Source organism: Podarcis cretensis, assembly GCF_951804945.1.
Source record: "Podarcis cretensis genome assembly, chromosome: 4".
NCBI lineage: Eukaryota > Metazoa > Chordata > Lepidosauria > Squamata > Lacertidae > Podarcis > Podarcis cretensis.
In genome coordinates, this window is record NC_137173.1 from 91,074,689 (window position 1) to 91,092,260 (window position 17,572).

The 17,572-nt window shown below is 42.4% G+C and overlaps 1 long non-coding RNA gene across 1 annotated transcript in view; it reads right to left on the minus strand.

The window, feature by feature from the left end:
- Window positions 1-17,572, minus strand: part of LOC307214524 — a 296,482-nt gene that overhangs the window by 72,216 nt on the left and 206,694 nt on the right. The window lies entirely within an intron of this gene.

Consider the following 17,572-nt stretch of genomic DNA (forward strand, 5'->3'; position numbering starts at 1 on the left):
CCCCCCCAATTGCCCTCGCAAACTGGCACCTCTGACCCTAACCGTTCCTAACTTTTCCCTACAAAATAATTAACCACACAGCACTGATGAACTAGATGGATTTAGTACATCTGTAGACATCTACAAAACCCCATAGTACATCTGTAGTACATCTACAAAACCCCATAGTCTCTCATCAGTTCTATCTAATGACTCGGAAACTACAGTGAATCCAGAATGCGGCAGCTAGACTGGTGACTGGGAGTGGCTGCTGAGACCATATAACACGGGACCTGAAAAACCTACATTGGCTCCCAGTGCATTTCCAAGCACAATTCTAAGTGTTGGTGCTGACCTCTAAAGCCCTAAAAGGCCTCGGTCCAGTATACCTGAAGGAGAGTCTCCACCCCCATCATTCAGGCCGGACACTGAGGTCTACCACCGAGGGCCTTTTGGTGGTTCCCTCACTGTGAGAAGTGAGGTTACAGGGAACCAAGCAGAGGGCCTTCTTGGTAGTGTTGCCCACCCCGTGGAACGCCCTCCTGCCAGATGTTAAGGAAATAAACAACTATCTGACTTTCAGAAGACATCTGAATGCAACCCTGTTTAGGAAAGTTTTTAATGTTTGATATTTTATCGTGTTTTTAATATTCTGTTGGGAGCCGCCCAGAGTGGCTGGGGAGGCCCAGCCAGATGGGCGGAGTATAAGTAATAAATCATCATCATCATCTTGTCGATCTGAAAAGCACTTGGGTACTTCACTAGCAAGGAGGTTTTGGGAGAAGTTGGAACGTTGGAGCAGCATCAATGTCTTTCTTTGAGCAAAAGTTTTCTACTGGCAAAAATTGCAACAGGATGATGGGGAGATGCTGGATGACCAAGCTGCAGTAACCACTGGTAGTCTGACCTGTTCTAGCATATAAGTAGAGCTGAATTACCTTTGATCTATAGTCTAAATGGATATGTTTATCTCACTTGCCAACCTATCTAGCAGGGCGCTATGGATGAATTACAGGGTGGAGCCAAAGTAACCTTTTTGCCAGCAGTATGAAGCTATTGATATAAATGGAAAAGCCCCACTCAAATGGCATACTTCATTCGAACACTGCCCTCTGAGACCAGAATAAATTGGGGTGCCAAAACATCAGTAAGAGCTACATGCCCACGCTCAGCTTCAGCTTCATTTTCCTCTTTGTGTTGCCATATTTCAAATAATTCAGAAGCTTATTGAGCTCAAATAAAAGTACTTGTGGTGGTGGAAAAGTGTATTTCAAGTTCTGCAGAAAATGTTATGTGAGGTTGTTCCTAAATAAGTTCAAACTGCAAAAGATTGTTCAATTTGGGAACATGGGGGGTGGGTTGGAATTGATTTGGGAGCTAGTCTTGTGAAAATGGCTTCAGAATTTAAATCTTCATATGAAACACTTCTCCCACCACTTGAATGAAGTCTTGAAGAGCCAAGTTCTGAGCACTGGTTAATTCATGTTGTGTCAGAGAAGTTTATTGTCATGGCTATAGTTAAATGGTAGAAAATCCATTTAGAAATGCAATGATATAAACACATTTTCCTTCCCCCCTGTTCCCACCTTTGAAAACAGAGAAGGAACCCAAAACGCAATGTATAAACTAACTGAAATACTATGACAAAACTATAATCAATATTTCTCCATCCAGTCCACCTTTTCTCTCTCTTTTTCCTTTGGTCCAAAGTAATCACAGCCTGTTGGATTTCCCCAAAGTCTACATCATCAAAATGTGTAACATTGTTTTAAAATATGACAGGTTTGTATTGTAGTTTGTTGGGTGATAATGAAAAGATTTTTTCCCCCCTACTGGACATAAATGAGGTTTTACATCAAGTGAAGAATGCACAACTAATATTGGTTACACTTATTAGCTCCTGAATTCCTCAGTTAGAGTTGAGCACTTTGTGCATTGCCGTTCCAGATTTCATAGGAGATCTGAGCCAGGAAAAAAAACTTTAGAAGATACTATGGCTCAGAAGCACTTTTCTTTTCTGATATTTTTTTAAAATATAATTTTTATTAACAAACCAATCAAATCACATTAATTCCAAATTACAAAGCCAAATTTTTAAATTTTTGTTGGGGGTACCCATGCTTCGAGCTCCGAAAGGGATCCAAACATCTCTCTTGCTGCTGCTTTAATTTTCACAGTTCTGTCCAAATAATATTCACAGTTCTGTCCAATCTTCACTTTATTATTTTCCTCATCTTCTTGTTGTTATCATATATTCCTTTCTTTGTGACCTCTGATAGTGTCCACAAGCGGGTTGAAAACAAATGTTGTTATATCCTGTGTGAATTTTCCATCCCTCCAAGAGCCATATTCAGACAGACAGATGCCATTTCAACACTTCCGTACAAAGCATTCTTAAAGTCTGCCCATTAGTCTTCGCAGGCCTGTCAGTCTCTCCTCAATTTTCTTAGGGGGTTCTGTCAGGTCAAACTCACAGTCCGATATAATAACAAATCCATCCTCCCCCTCGATTGTAAAACCTTCAGCCAGGCCTGCTTCTTAACGAGACTCTTTTTATTAGTGCATCATTCCAAAGGCCTTTCATTCCTATCCAGATATTACACAAGCCATGTCTTTGATTAATAATTCATTTCCACACAGTTCTTAATCATCCCGCTTATAATCAGTAATTGCAACAATTCTTCTTGGGGGGGGGGATTGTTAGGTAATCACATAAAGTAAAAAAAAGAAAAGCCCCCCCCGTTCCGTCCTGTTCCGACATACCAACCCTTTGATATATCTTCTTCTTGATTTATTCCTGTTGAATCCAACCTGTCGCTCCACTTCACAGAGGTCACTTTAAATAGCAGTCTTAACTCCTGTTCTTCACTCAAAATATATGCATTTGCTTCTCTCTAATTGTTTATTTTGAGCTCCTGCAACCAGGCCGCGTGATCAGAGACAGCGTCAGGGAGAGCTGCCCCACACAAGTGCTATGTGCCTTGTGCCCTCACCCCCTTCTTTCGAACTCAGGGGTCATTTATGGCAACCGCAGGTGAGGCAGTGTTCCAAAATTCCCTTGGGGTAACAAGGGAGGCTGCATACTCCCATATCAGCCTCTTAATTACCTCGTGTGAGCCGGAGAGATGGTATTGTTGACCATCTTCCAATGCGCCCCTAGCGGCCCCCCTTTTCTTTTCTGATATAGTTACAAGCTTGGTGGATCAGGGGAATGCTGTGGATGTAATGTATCTTGATTTCAGCCATTCTTTTGACAAAGTAGCCCATGATACTTTTGTGGAGAAGCTGGTAAAATGTGGACTAGACAAGTTAACTGTTAGGTGGTTGACTGACCAAACCCAAAGAGTGATCTCTAATGGCTTCTCATAGTCCTGGGAAAAAATGACAAGTGGGGTGCTGCAGGGTTCTGTCCTGGGTGGGTTGTTGTTCAGTGTCTGTATAAGTGACTTAGATGAAGGAATTGAGGGAATGCTCATCAACTTTTCAGATGACACTAAACTGGGAGAGATAGCTAATGCCACCGAAGACAGAATTATGACGCAAAGTGACCTTAACAGATTGGAGAACTGAGCCGAAAATAACAAAATGAATTTCAATAGGGACAAATGTAAGGTTCTACACAGGCAGGAAAAAACAGCTGCACCAGTTTAAGATGGGGGACACCTGGATTACCAGTAGTACAAGTGAAAAGAATCTAGGGGTCCTAATAGATCACAAGTCAACAGTGTGGTGCAGCGGGGGGGGGGGGGAGAAACTAATGCTATTCTAGGTTGCATCAACAGAAGTATTGTGTGCAAATCAAGGTGGAGGCAGCAGAGGGAGTATGTGGTGAAGGCCTGGCAGTTGTCCTGTAGTTATGTAAGTGGGACTCTGCAGAACCATTTTTAAAAAGGTGTGGTGTCACATATGATGCTAGCTTAAATTAGACTGGGAATCAATCCTAACTATTTCTTAGTGGCCACCATATCTCATATGAATGAAGAATAAACTCGAGAAAGAGGGGAGAGGGAGAGGGAGAGGGAGAGGGAGAGGGAGAGGGAGAGGGAGAGGGAGAGGGAGAGGGAGGGAGAGAAAGAAAGAAAGAAAGAAAGAAAGAAAGAAAGAAAGAAAGAAAGAAAGAAAGAAGCTGGTCCAGGTAGGTTTGGTTTGCTGAATGGTGTCTGGTGTCTCTCTGGGGAGTTTATTCTAAAGCTAATGAGGAATATTTTTTAAAGTCCTGAAGCTGCCTTCTATCTGTAGACAAAACCAGGAAATGTCACAAGCAAATAACACTGCTCTCTCGAGCACATGGTGAAGAGACAAATGTTGGACTGTTGCTTGTGCAGTGAATGCCAACAACATCAAAGCTGAGGTAGGTGGCTCCAGGGAAGGTTCTGACTGGAATGGCAGCTCTGCCAGCTGCTTGTGCACTCAAGAATACAACATGATAATAGGAGCACAGGAAACTCTCCTATATGGAAGCAGAGCATCAGTTCCTGAAGCCCAGTCAGCTACACTGACTGGTAGGTAGCATTTCCCCAGGGGTTATGGTGGGAGTCTTTCCCAGTCTGGCAATCCCATGTGCTCTGGCTCTGAGCCGTAGCCCTTCCCCAAAGTCACTGCTGTCTGCCAGTGTGGTGTAGTGGTTAAGAGCGGTAGACTCATAATCTGGTGAACTGGGTTCGATTCCCCGCTCCTCCACATGCTGCTGAGTGACCTTGGGCCAGTCACACTTCTTTGAAGTCTCTCAGCCTCACTCACCTCACAGAGTGTTTGTTGTGGGGGAGGAAGGGAAAGGAGAATGCTAGCTGCTTTGAGACTCCTTCGGGTAGTGATAAAGCAGAATATCAAATCCAAACTCTTCTTCTTCTTCTTCCTTTGCACTTACACACAATATAAACTATTGAGGTTCTCTAGTTGCTCATAGGTCGTTCGAGTACCAAAGCACTCATCTGTCAGAGCAGCTCATGTTTCTCATGTTTTTCATACTAGATTAGAGTAGGGGTGTGTGTGTGTGTGTGTGTGTGTGTGTTTGTGTGTGTGTGTGTGTGTGACTTATATGCATTTTTATGCACATTTTACCATACTTGAGGCAGTTTTGTACACAGCACTTAAATGGAGTATTGCATTGCAAAATTCAGACAAGTGCAAATTTCAAAGGTTGGCTAGGTTTCAGTTTAAGAAAGTGAAAATCTGGTAGGTTCGCCTTTAAATGCAAAAAGAACTGAATTTACCCCCCCCCCAATGGCATGCCAGTGTAGTTTCTTGCTGGACCACGGCTTACTGGTATGGTAGAACATGGAAAGACCAGCAATATGGGTTAAGATTCAACCAATGCTTTGTACTGAATCCATCCTATACTGAAGCTATTTCCATTTGAGACAATCCCCTGAAAACTGGGTAAAACCTGATTTGTCTGAATGTATAACTTTTCCCCGAGGAAACACACCTTGTATAAATCTTATCCTTGAAGGCATAACTGACATTATAATGGTCACCTTTATGAACTTTATAGTAGTCTAAATGTTTTAAAAACATAAATTGGTGCTTGTTGGCCTGAGTTTCAAATCACTCGTGTCAAATTTTGCTTTCCTTTAAAAATGCTTTCATATAAATCTCTACACTCTGAGCAGAATATATTGATCTGTTTCAAGTTCAGGATTTATGGTGACCTTGGAACCACCACACAGCTAAGCACTGTTTTCAGAAGTTGGGTTACAAGACAATTGAGACAGCCCTGTTAGTGATCTTCTAGTGCAACTTTTCTTTCATTTCCCAGGTTCTGTTGTTGAAAGTTGACAGCTTCTTGAAGCCATGAAAGCAGCGATGTCACTGTAGCACTAAAGAGATAGGAGTCTATTTCCCACCCCCTTTTAACTGCATCGAACTACAGTGCTATTCCTGTCTTTCCTGTATTGTGTGTAGACTATAGCATGACAGTTTATCTTGTTTTCAATCCCTTTTTTTCAAGTGTGGGTCTTATGAAAGAGATGTCCCTCCCCCAGGATATAGCATATAATTTTAACCCTAAGCCTTGAGTTAAGACAAAATATGTGGATTCCTTTAATAGCAAAATGATGCACAGAATAATACCCTTATCCCTTCTTATTATGGGCAATGCCAACTTGGTGCTGTCCGAGGTGACATTGTGTGAGGTTAGCACAGACCAGCAGATGACGTCAAATCTGGAAGGATGTAGAATGAGCTCCCTGCCACCATTACCAAGGTGCTCGGCAGCTTTTATTGGCAGTAAATTCATTCAGTGGCATGTCGAATTAGGTGATTAGCATAGAGAAAAGTGTCATAAAAAACAAGTGGCTCAGAGTGTGTGGCTACACAAGGCACAGAGGGTGCTGCGGACCTTATTATGCTGAATTAAGAGGACCTCTTGTGCAGTACATTTCCCTGTCAGGGAAGGAATGCACTTTGGTGATTTATAATTTTGATTATTATGATCTGTTCTGCTTGAGGAAGCCTCTAATTCATCAGGCAAAGAATTCTCAGATGGATCATTGTCTCCCTCCTGGATTGCATCAGTTTGTTGCAGGAGAAATTTAAGCTTATCACAACATTTATTTATTTTAAAGACACACATACACCCCAGATAATAAATCTATTGCTGCAACCTACCGTCTCAGCAGATTTAAAGGTTACACTTAATAAGAATTTGCCACACGGACGTGTTTGGCTTTTTGCCGTCCATACCGTTGAACCATTAGATTTCCATATAGAAATGGAAACACTGCCTCTTCCCCTACCTTTTTTTTTTTTTTTTTTGAGATGACATTGTTCTTCCAGATCAAAGCTCAGAGGTTATATTGATCCTGTTGTGTACATCTGACTGGCATTGCAAAGAGCTATAAGGATTTGTGGCTTCAGAAACAGGGCAGAAAAGCCATCTGGCCCTTTCCTAAAATTCACTTCTCTGTGCTGCAATCCCAATAGTGAGGATCCACAAATGAATGATGAAGCCCATTTATTTTTCTCCTTTCCCTTGTGTAATAAGATCATGGAAAAGCAGTTCCCATGTGACAGCAGCTATGTGTACAGGATGGGAAAGAGGAATGTCCCTAAGGTTGCTACCTTTGCTTGATCCCGCCCAGCACATTATTTCAAACTAATGGAAGCCGAAGTCTGTTCTGAAAATCATATGTTCTGCAACTCATCCTCTCTTGGGAAAAGTCTTGGAATGAAATTCTGCTGCAAAATGACAGCTCAAACTCATTGCAGAAGAGAGTCCATTAAAATATTTATTGCCGAAGAGGTCCTGAGCAAATCTGGACTGCTACATCTCTTATAAAAAGGGACTTGCCCTAGTTTTACAACCTGGATGCAAAATATTGGACCAAATTTATTATAACATGTATATTGACAACACTTATGCTAAAGAAGATGAAGAGTTTGGATTTGATATCCTGCTTTATCACTACCCGAAGGAATCTCAAAGCGGCTAACATTCTCCTTTCCCTTCGTCCCCCACAACAAATACACTGTGAGGTGAGTGGGGCTGAGAGACTTCAGAGAAGTGTGACTGGCCCAAGGTCACCCAGCAGCTGCATGTGGAGGAACGGGGAATCGAACCCGGTTCACCAGATTACGAGTCCACCGCTCTTAACCACTACACCACACTGGCTCTCAAGTGTGGTTCTCTTGGGATGGAGCAATTGTATGTACTCTCTTCAGCAGGAACAGCACATCAGGCACCCTTTATGATGTGCTTGGATAGAGGCTCAGTATGCATGCTCTTCTCTCTCTATATGAGTAATCAGACCTTTGCATGTCTGTAGTGGAGGGGTCATAAATGACCACCACCACCAAAAGAAAAGGGACTGGGTGCCAGTTAGGGATGAATAGTCTGCCAATTTCACTTTCTCCCACTTCCACATTTTCCCAATCTTAAATTTAGCTTGAGTCGCCACAAAAAACCCCCACTGTTCGCATCTTATTGCACACACATTTTATATGCAATTTTACACAATACAAGACTTGTTCTGTGCCCAAAAAGTGCCCGGCACTGTGGCCCATAGATTGCAACAAAATACTGGGCAAGGTTTTGCCCAGCATCTTGTTTGTGTGGTGGGTTCATGGGAAAAAGCTGTCCCGTGAGCCTTTGCAAAGGGGAGGAGAGAGCCCAGTGCTTTTTTCTCTGGGGGTATTCCATGGTATGCAGTACCAGCACATTTTTTTTCTAGAAGAGAAGCACTGGGAAAACCTATATAAGACTGCTTCCCCCAGAGCTAGCCATTTTGCCTTGAGAGCTTCCCATCTGTTCACCAAGGGTGCCAACTCCAGGGGGCCCTGGGGGCTCAGGCATCCACATTCCCCCCCCCCCCCCGTTAGTGCCCAGCCTCCCCCTCCCACCACCGTCACTTTGCCTGAAAGGCAGATGTGCCTGAAAAATGCCATGCTGGTGAAGCCCCAGGCACCTAGCATCTTCATTTGCTCAAAGGGCTAAATTTGTATCTATACATATAAATTACCCCTCCCCCCCGAAAATAAGACAGGGTCTTATATTCATTTTTGCTCCCAAAGATGCGCTAGGTCTTATTTTCAGGGGGTGTCTTATTTTTCCATGAAGAAGAATACGGTACGCATTTATTGTCTAATTGTGAGTCAACCAGACTCTGTGTGCAGCAGGCGGCAGTCTTGGCGGTGGCACGGGCTCTCTGATTTAAAGAGACCTGGCACTGTCTGAACAGCTGCGGCTGTGCTGCGGCCAATCAGTGAGCTGCGTAGTGGCGCTTGCCGCTACGGTCCAGAGGAGTCAGACGCCTTATGGTAGCTTCAGGGGCCTTATATTCCAGGGAGGCCTTATGTTCGGGGGAGGCCTTATTACTGGGAAGGTCTTATTATGGGGGGGTGCCTTATATTACAACAAGAGGCAAGACTGTAAGTAGGTCTTATTTTCGGGGGATGTCTTACTTTTGGGGAAAGATGGTAGCATATGCATTTTGTGGGCATTGGCCTGTGCTTTGAGTCTTCTGAGTACCCAGCAATGCCCCTGGCTGCATCCATGTGGGATCGCATGACTGAGAATTCATGAGAATTATGCAGCTGGGGGATCAGCGTGTGAGAATTTATTGCAAACAAAAGACTTACCAGCTTTTAAAAAAAGGGAGAGCCTTACAAAGTTCACACAGAAGCATAACATTGCTTACTTTAACTCGACTGTGGAAACAACTCAGAGGCTATTAAGAAGAAAAAGGATAACAACAAGAAGATTGAAAGATGGGACTGGTGAACACTAAAAGCAGCAGAAATATGAGATGACTGGACCCTTACTGAACTCAAAACATGGGAACCCCCAACAAAAATATATAATTTGGCAAAATATTTGGACTTTAAGATATGTATTGGTATAATTTGGAATAATTAATGTGATATGATTGGATTGTTAAATGGAAAACTTAATAAAAATTATTTTTTTTAAAAAAAAGGAATTATGCAGCTGGGATTCATCACTTGAAAAGCAGCTCCCATGGGATTGAAGATGAAGGGAAGAGGGATGAGAAACTGGTTTTTGTTGCTGTAAAAAGTTAGGTGCTGGTACTCATATCCCAATAAATTCTAAAATGCCTCTCTGAACCTGCACCTCTTCCTGTGCCCATTCCCATCTTTACTGATTTTGCAATTAACTTTTAATCAAAAAGTTGATAGTTAATATTTCTATTACATATTTTTGATTTTTATTAATCTCTCTCTCTCTCTCTCTCTCTCTCTCTCTCTCTCTGCCCCTCCCTCCCTTTTCCCATGTGTGTGTATACTATGAAGATACTAAGAAAACTTTTATATAGAGAATGGTGTGGCATGGAAGCCAAAATTACTGTGTACTCCTTCTGAAGCATCCATATAACTAGTATGAAATTGGATCTCTTTCTCCTCAAAATAGTTTCAGAGGGGAAGTTCACAAGGTGGATGGTAACACATCACCTGCTCCATAATCAATATGACTAGGAACATACTTTAAAAAGTGCTGGATTGTATTCCACAGAACATAGAGGTGAAAATATTGGAAGGGTATCAGGCAATGGCTGTGAGCCGCATAATAGAAAATATCAAATTAGCCAAATGCTGGTCTTGCTTGGGGCCCCATACAAGAAAATAAGTGGATTCTGTGTAGTAAGTTAAGGTTATTTTGCAATCATATGGGTAAAACATTACTGTCTCTGTTCCACTCAGGTTGGGCTGTCGCAAAAGGCCTCAGGTTTGATCCCTGGAATCTTCAGGTATGGCCGAAAGAGAATCCTGTGTATAATCTTGGAGTGTCACTGCCAGTCATTGTAGACAAGACTGAGTTAAGCGCATGACTGATCTAACTCAGTATAAATAGCATCCCATGTTCCTAAATTGCTGCAGTTTGCATGTCCATCTCTGGTCAGCATGAGAAATCAGGCAAGCAAATGTGATTCATTCACATCACTGTGGCTGTTTTTATGTCAGCAAACAATAACATAATAACTACTTGTCTGTATTGTTTGACATTTCCTTTACATTGAAATGAATGCAAGTTACACAAATAAGTCATTTGCACAACTCATATAACTTTCATTCAGTAACAGCCAGAGAGGTAAATAATGCAGTATTTGGCAGAAACTGAATTGCAGTGGAATGGAAACAGCACTGAATATTGATCATGAAAGGAAATCAATGCCTTCTTACACCCCTACACTTAAGCACTTTCTGGCCATGCATTCAAAAGACCTTTCCCAATTATTCTTTTGAATCAACCTGGCAATTCTCTATTTAGACTCGATGAGCAGTTCTTTTTGATCTGCAAGTACCTTGGGCAAATAGCAATTCTTCTTTTAGATGGTGGGATGTGTGGGAGGTGACTTCTATTGTGAGGTGATTACATTTATCGAGCCTTTGGGGAGTCTGAAGTGAATTTGGAACTCTGCAGTGCTTACTAACACACAGTACCATATATATTTTATAGCACTAATATTCCCCCCCCGACATGTAAGGAGAGGGAGCAGAAGAGCTCTAATGAAGAAATATTACAAGCTGACTCAAACAGACTCCGCCATATTGTAAGTTGAGTTCAGTTGATGCCAGCACTTTTATTTTTGTCTGCAGGGTGTGAAAACACTCAGGCCATTCAGTTCAGAGTATTAGTGAAGTCTGTGTGAGAAGGAGAGTTTGGAAAGTGTGTGGTAGGGAAGGAAGGTAGAGCTGTGTGTCAGTGGATGAGGGATTCCAATTGAAGCCATGCCTTGCATTGCAGCTTTGAAACATTCAGCCCGCCATCTTGATGTCATGGAATTCTACTCAGTAGTGATCCAGAGTAGATTCCATTGTATAGTTAGCAGAGCAAACACTTAAACATGTTGCAGGATTCCCCCAAAAAATGATCAGAGGGGGAAACTATTCCATTGTGTTGAGGAAGAATCCTTGCTCTGACAGAATGATCCACTTAAGGGTACATTAAATACAACACAGCGTTAAAAAGTGTACCTGCAACCTACTCCAACCCCAAACTTCCTCAGCCACCTTTAAAAATCATGAGGGCATAAACCATGAGGCAACCTAAGAAGATGTGAGACTACTCTGCAAAGTTTTGTTTTTCTTAACGGCTGTCTTTTGGGAAGGATTGAGCCCAAACCAGAAACTCTATGTGCAAAATATTCATGCAAATAGAGAAATCCCCGCTCCCTAGCAATATTGGGGAAGAGGAGCAATATGAATAGAGACAAATCTTTCACCTATTCTGAATGACGGAAAGAATGTACTGTCTTCACTATGAAATGGCTTCGTTACTTTGGCCCCAATTAAGCATAGCCAAACATCACACATTAATAAAACAGAATTTGAGTGAGTGAGTGAATGTTTCAATGGATGAACAACATTTGTCCCTATTCATAGTGCTTGCCAAAGCTGAATGAGCACCTCTGCCCAATTCAATCCTTCTCTAGCTTAGCACAAAGAAGGGTTGGGCTACTCTGCCAGGCTATAATGTAATAATAATCTGCAGTTTTAAATGTCCTGACAGAGTTTAATTTTTGAAAAGCAGAAAGAGTCTGGAACACTAAACGTCACAAAAAAATCTATTGATTTTGTGACTGGTGTGCCTTCTTCTGCCCCAGCAAAATTTAATGATCTAGAATTAAAGGGGGGGGGGCGAGTCCCATGGTTTTTCAAACAAAAACTGATCCAGGGAAGAAGGCCTCTGACACAAGGCACATGGGCTGTTTTGAGACGTCTTATTATCCTGAGAAGCATTGGAATTTACCGTATTTTTCACCCCATAAGATGCACCTGACCATAAGACACACCCAGTTTATAGAGAAGGAAAATAAGAAAACAAATATTCTGAACGAAACAGTAGATGTATGATTTTTGTGGTTCATGCTGTGGCCACAGACGTGATTTGACGGTGAGTTTGGGGTAGCCCAGTGCAAAAATCCTGAGGATCCATGTGGATCCATGCTTTGTAACCATGTTTTTGTGCCATTGCGGCCCCACACAACAGTGGGTGTGTGGTTTGGTGCAGGCTGTAGCCATGGACATGCTATGTGATCTGATGGTGAATTTGGGGTGACGCAATGCAAAATTCCTGAGAATCTATGGGCTTTTAGCTCCCCCCTCCCAGGCAGCCTCCTTTATCGCGTCCCTTATCTCCCTCCCGATTGCTTGCCAATCAGCTGCTTCCTTTCAACACCCACTTCCCTCTTTCAAAAAAGAAAAAGAAAAAAAGGATGATCTGCTTTTTGCCCCTGGGCAATTCGGCTCCAGGGACCACGCATTCGCTCCATAAGATGCACAGACATTTCCCCTAACTTTTTAAGAAGAAAAAAGTGTGTCTTATGGAGCGAAAAATATGGTAGCTTGGAGTGGGAAAATATTACCCCAACCATTTGTGTGTTGCTGTTGTTTTCAAGAGTCTGGGTTTAGGTGTGATTTTGCAAAGATTTCCAGCTTGGCCACTTCAGTCCCCCATTTGTGTCATCCCTAAAACACAATCCACGGCAAGAGCTAAATGTCAGCATTAACTAAAGTCCCATTTTCCCCATAATTGTAAGCAATCAGCTGTGCTTCACACTAATCGTCTCTCTGACATGCAAATCAACAGCAAACTGCCTTTCTTCTCCAGTTTCTGTGTTCAGGTAAGTTCACTACAAATCTACATGACTTTTATTTCTGCAGCAGTGTCTAGAACTCAGAATTCTTTAAAATTTGACCTTTTGGTGCTAAAACACCAGCTTACCTCCACGGGCTTTTCAAAAACCAAGACTCTGTATGCTGTTATTCCCCTAACTGGGGTTTAAAATGCCAAGACCTTGGCTATTAGTTACATACCTTGAAGACTTTTTTTTTTAACCCCCCCCCCCCAGTTTTTTACTCAATATTCAAACTAAAGGTTAGGAAAGCAGAGAGGTATAGGCATTCCACTAACTGGATCTTCTTTTTTCACACACACTTGCAATCTGGCACAAGGATTCATTCCTCTCTCTTGTCTGAGTCATCAGCAGCATATTGTATTCTCTGTTATATTCATCTGTGTTCTTTTGCTTTCTCTCTCTTTTTATTAAATATTTATTGGGTTTTATTACAAATAAAGATGCAAATCTCATTCATCAAAATATATAAAAATGTTCTCCCTCTCCTCCTTCGGACTTCCCCCAACTCCCCCTCTACTGAGTTATTTGGTTTTGTTTATTGTGTCCTGCTTTGTATCAAAGTAAATTCCCTTATCATTCTCTAAAATGTCTGTTACTATAATAAAGTTGTGAGTGTTTATTCAAACCCTGCCAGTGAGTCCAGTCCATTTTGTTGTTTCTGCAAATAAACTGTAAATGGTTCCCAAACCCTTTTGAAGTCCTTTTTGTCCTTCTCTCTTAAATTATCTGTTAGCTTAGCCAATTCTGCATAGTTCATCAATTTTTCTTGCCATTGTTCTTTTGATGGCATTTCTTCCATCTTCCAGTATTGTGCAATCAAGATTCTTGCCACTGTTGTAGCCTACATAAATAATGTCCATTTTTCTTTTGGCAGTTCTTGATTTGAGATACCTTGTAGAAATGCTTCAGGATGCTTACCAAAGTTCGTTTTAAACTTTTTTTCAATTCATTATATATCATTTCCCAATATTTTTAATGCATTTGCATTCCCACCACATATGATAAAATGTACCTTCCTTTTCTTTACATCTCCAGCATCTGTTATTTTCTTTTTTAAACATCTTTGCCATTTCCACTGATGTAATATATGTGTTCTTTTGCTTTCTCATTCTGTGTCCGCAGTTGCCAACTTTTGTGACCTAAGGATGGAGCTATTTGACTCGAGTATGCAGACCTAAGGGTGGGACCACAGAGATCATCTACATTTGGGTGACCCCAGGGCAGCAGTGTTGCATGAGTTCATGGCACTCAGGGTGGGCACACACACTGGAGGGGTTGTGCGCATGTGCCAGGGGGTGGGCAGGAGTGCTGTGGGTGCTGGGGATGGGGTGAACAGGGTGCCCACCATGGTACCCCAGCCCTAGTCACCAACACTGTTAGAACAACTCCTCCCTGGAACCAAACAGGACCATGCTGCATCGCCTGCCCACCTGAGCAGGGGGAAGCCTGGCCAGCCAACACAGCACTTGGCGGGCACAAACCAGGCACCCCCATGCTGGCACTCCCAGCGCGGTTTGGCCTGGCACACCTGTCCATAAGCATTGGTTCATGATGCCAGGAGAGGAGCACCAGGTTGCGCTGCACTGGGGGTGCCTGCTTCTCACCCCCTCAAAAATCCGTGCCCAGGGTGCCGCCGAGAGAAGAATATAGACAGAAGTTAATGGACTATGCGGAAATGGCGAAACTTACCAGGAGAATGAGAAACCAAGATACCAATTTTATTGAGCGAGACTTCCGGTTGGCGCCGGCGCTAATGGCGGCTCGCTCTCCGTTCTCCGGAGAGAGAGCTGCTCCGCGAGTTCGGGTCTGACCGCTACGGCGAAGCGGGGACCCCTAAAATCACAGGCGCGGAAGCCTGTGAGCAAGGAGACTCGGTGGGCATCGTTTGCGCCCCCTTTTACTGCGAAAGAGCCTTTTTAAAGGCTCCGGAGGAGCATCGGGGGAGCGCAGAGCTGAGAGTCGCTACCCAGCTCGTGGAGTGAAGCCGCATCGCCATTAGCGGAGAGCGCCGACTTCTTCCTGTTATTCGGACTGAAAGAGATTCCCGTGAGTAGGATTGGCAACCCTTTCGGGACTTTAAATTCAACTTCTTTTAAAATTTGGCCGAAAGTGGGGACGGTAAACAAAGGAAGTCTGCCTTCCCCAGATTGCATGACTGCTAAAGCAACGGACTTAGTAAGCTGCAATTGACATCTTTTAAGGGACTTTTTTAAAAAAAGGATTAACCCCAGCATTGACTTAAGTCCTCCCCCCTAGGGAGCAGGAACGGGGGGGGGGGGTGAAAAAGAAAGGAAACCTGCAGGAAAACTTTTTAAGAGACAATCTACCGCAGACTCTATCTTTGGGAACGGACTGCCTGAGTGATACACTTTGACAGGGAGCTGTCAAAGACATTGCAAAGAGGAGACTTTATTTGCTACAATTTATTGAGACTTTGTAAAAGCAATTGGCAGATCTAACGGCAAAATTGGAATTGAACACGAAGAGCGTAACGTCTAATACACAGATTATACAACAGCTGGTAGAGGAGAACGCCACAATAAGGAAAATTGCAGAAGAGGCTAAATCTACTGCGGAATCTACACAGGAAAATTTAGTTCCTGTTTGTAGGAGGCTTGACCAGCATGAGGCGACCCTTTCTTTATGGGACATGCAGCGTAAGGAGAAGAACTTAAGACTTAGGTTGGTTCCTGAGAGTGAGGGGGACAACCTAGTGGACTTTCTCACAAAAGAAATTTCAGGCTTTTGGCAGGAAAATCTAGAGGGAACAGAATTTGAGATTACAACCGCCTTCAGATTGGGTAGAAGGCAAGGCAGGAAGATTCCAAGGGACTGCCTGATTACATTGAGGTCGAAAGAGGAGAGAGACAAGATACTTAGTCTGCATTACCAGAAAACACTCCAGATTCAAAACGTCTCTGTGCAAATCTACAGGGATATCCCAAAATATATTTTGGAGGTGAGAACTCAGTTCAAGACTCTGGTGGACCTGCTGAAGAAGAACAACACACCTTTCAGGTGGGAATTTCCACAAGGTTTGTCTTTCAACTTCCAAGGAAAGAAAGTCAAGATAAAGACTGTACAAGATAAAGAACAGTTCCTACACAAACACGGAGAAGACCTGGTGAAAGGGGTCCTTAACTCAACTGCAGATACAGACTTGGGGAATTTGACATTTGGACTCAAATCACCAACGGACGAAGAACAGCTGCAGGGTGCAGTTGGAGGTAACTAATTAACAATGTCTCTGAGAATTTTAACTTGGAACTGTAATGGACTGAACCTTCCCAGGAAAAGGCGTGAGGTTTTTCATATTTTGAAGAAAGAACAATTGGATCTGATTTGCTTGCAAGAAACCCACGTGACAAGAGCACACAGAAGATTACTTATAAATAAAAGATTGGGACAAGAATTTATTTCATCAGATAAAGTTAAGAAAAGAGGAGTGGTGATATACGCAAAAGAGAAATTGGCTCCAAGACAGATTTTTAAAGATGAACAGGGCAGAATCTTGGCAATTGAGATACAGATCCAAGGAGAAAAAATTTTGATACTTGGAATCTATGCACCAAATGAAGGGAAGGCAGAATTTTATAAGAAATTACATGAGACATTAACAAATTATCTGGATTACAAAGTGATTTTATTAGGCGATATGAATGGGGTTGTATCTACAAATATGGACAAAGCGCAAAGACAGGTGATCTCCAAGGACGGGAGACTACCTAAGACTTTCTTTGAAATGACTGATAACTTGGACTTGATCGACATTTGGAGAATAAGAAACCCCCTTGAGAGGGAGGGAACATTCTTTTCAGAATCACAGATGACCTGGACAAGAATAGATCAAATATGGATTACTAGTGGGATGGCTCCTAAGATAAAGAAAGTGGAAATCTGCCCAAAGACATGCTCCGACCACAATGCAGTAAAGATGGAAATGAAAACAACAACAGCTGGCTCTTTTAGATGGAGAATGAATGACACCCTATTTAAAGATCCAGAGGTGTACCAAAAGGCCCAAAAGACTTTGAAGGACTATTTTGAGATAAATCTAAGGACAGAAGTGGAGAAACGAGTGATCTGGGACGCAAGCAAGGCCGTGATGAGGGGTTTCTTGATACAGCAGAACTCCTTGAAAAGGAGGAAACAACAGGAGAAGAAAGACAAAATTTTGGAAAGGATAAAAGACAGTGAAAAGAAACTGAGATCCAACCCAAAGTCACATGAGATCTTGAGACAAATTAAGTTGTATCAGAAGCAATATATGGAATTGATGAACCAGGAGATTGAATGGAAAATTAAACGAATGAGACAAAAGACATTTGAATCGGCAGATAAATGTGGGAAACTCCTGTCATGGCAATTGAAGAAGAGACTGAAATTGAAAACAGTTACAAGTTTGGAGGTAGATGGAAAGAATATTTCGAAACCAAATGAGATCAGTAACTGCTTTCAGAGCTATTTCAGAAGACTGTATGCACAAGGGCCGGAAA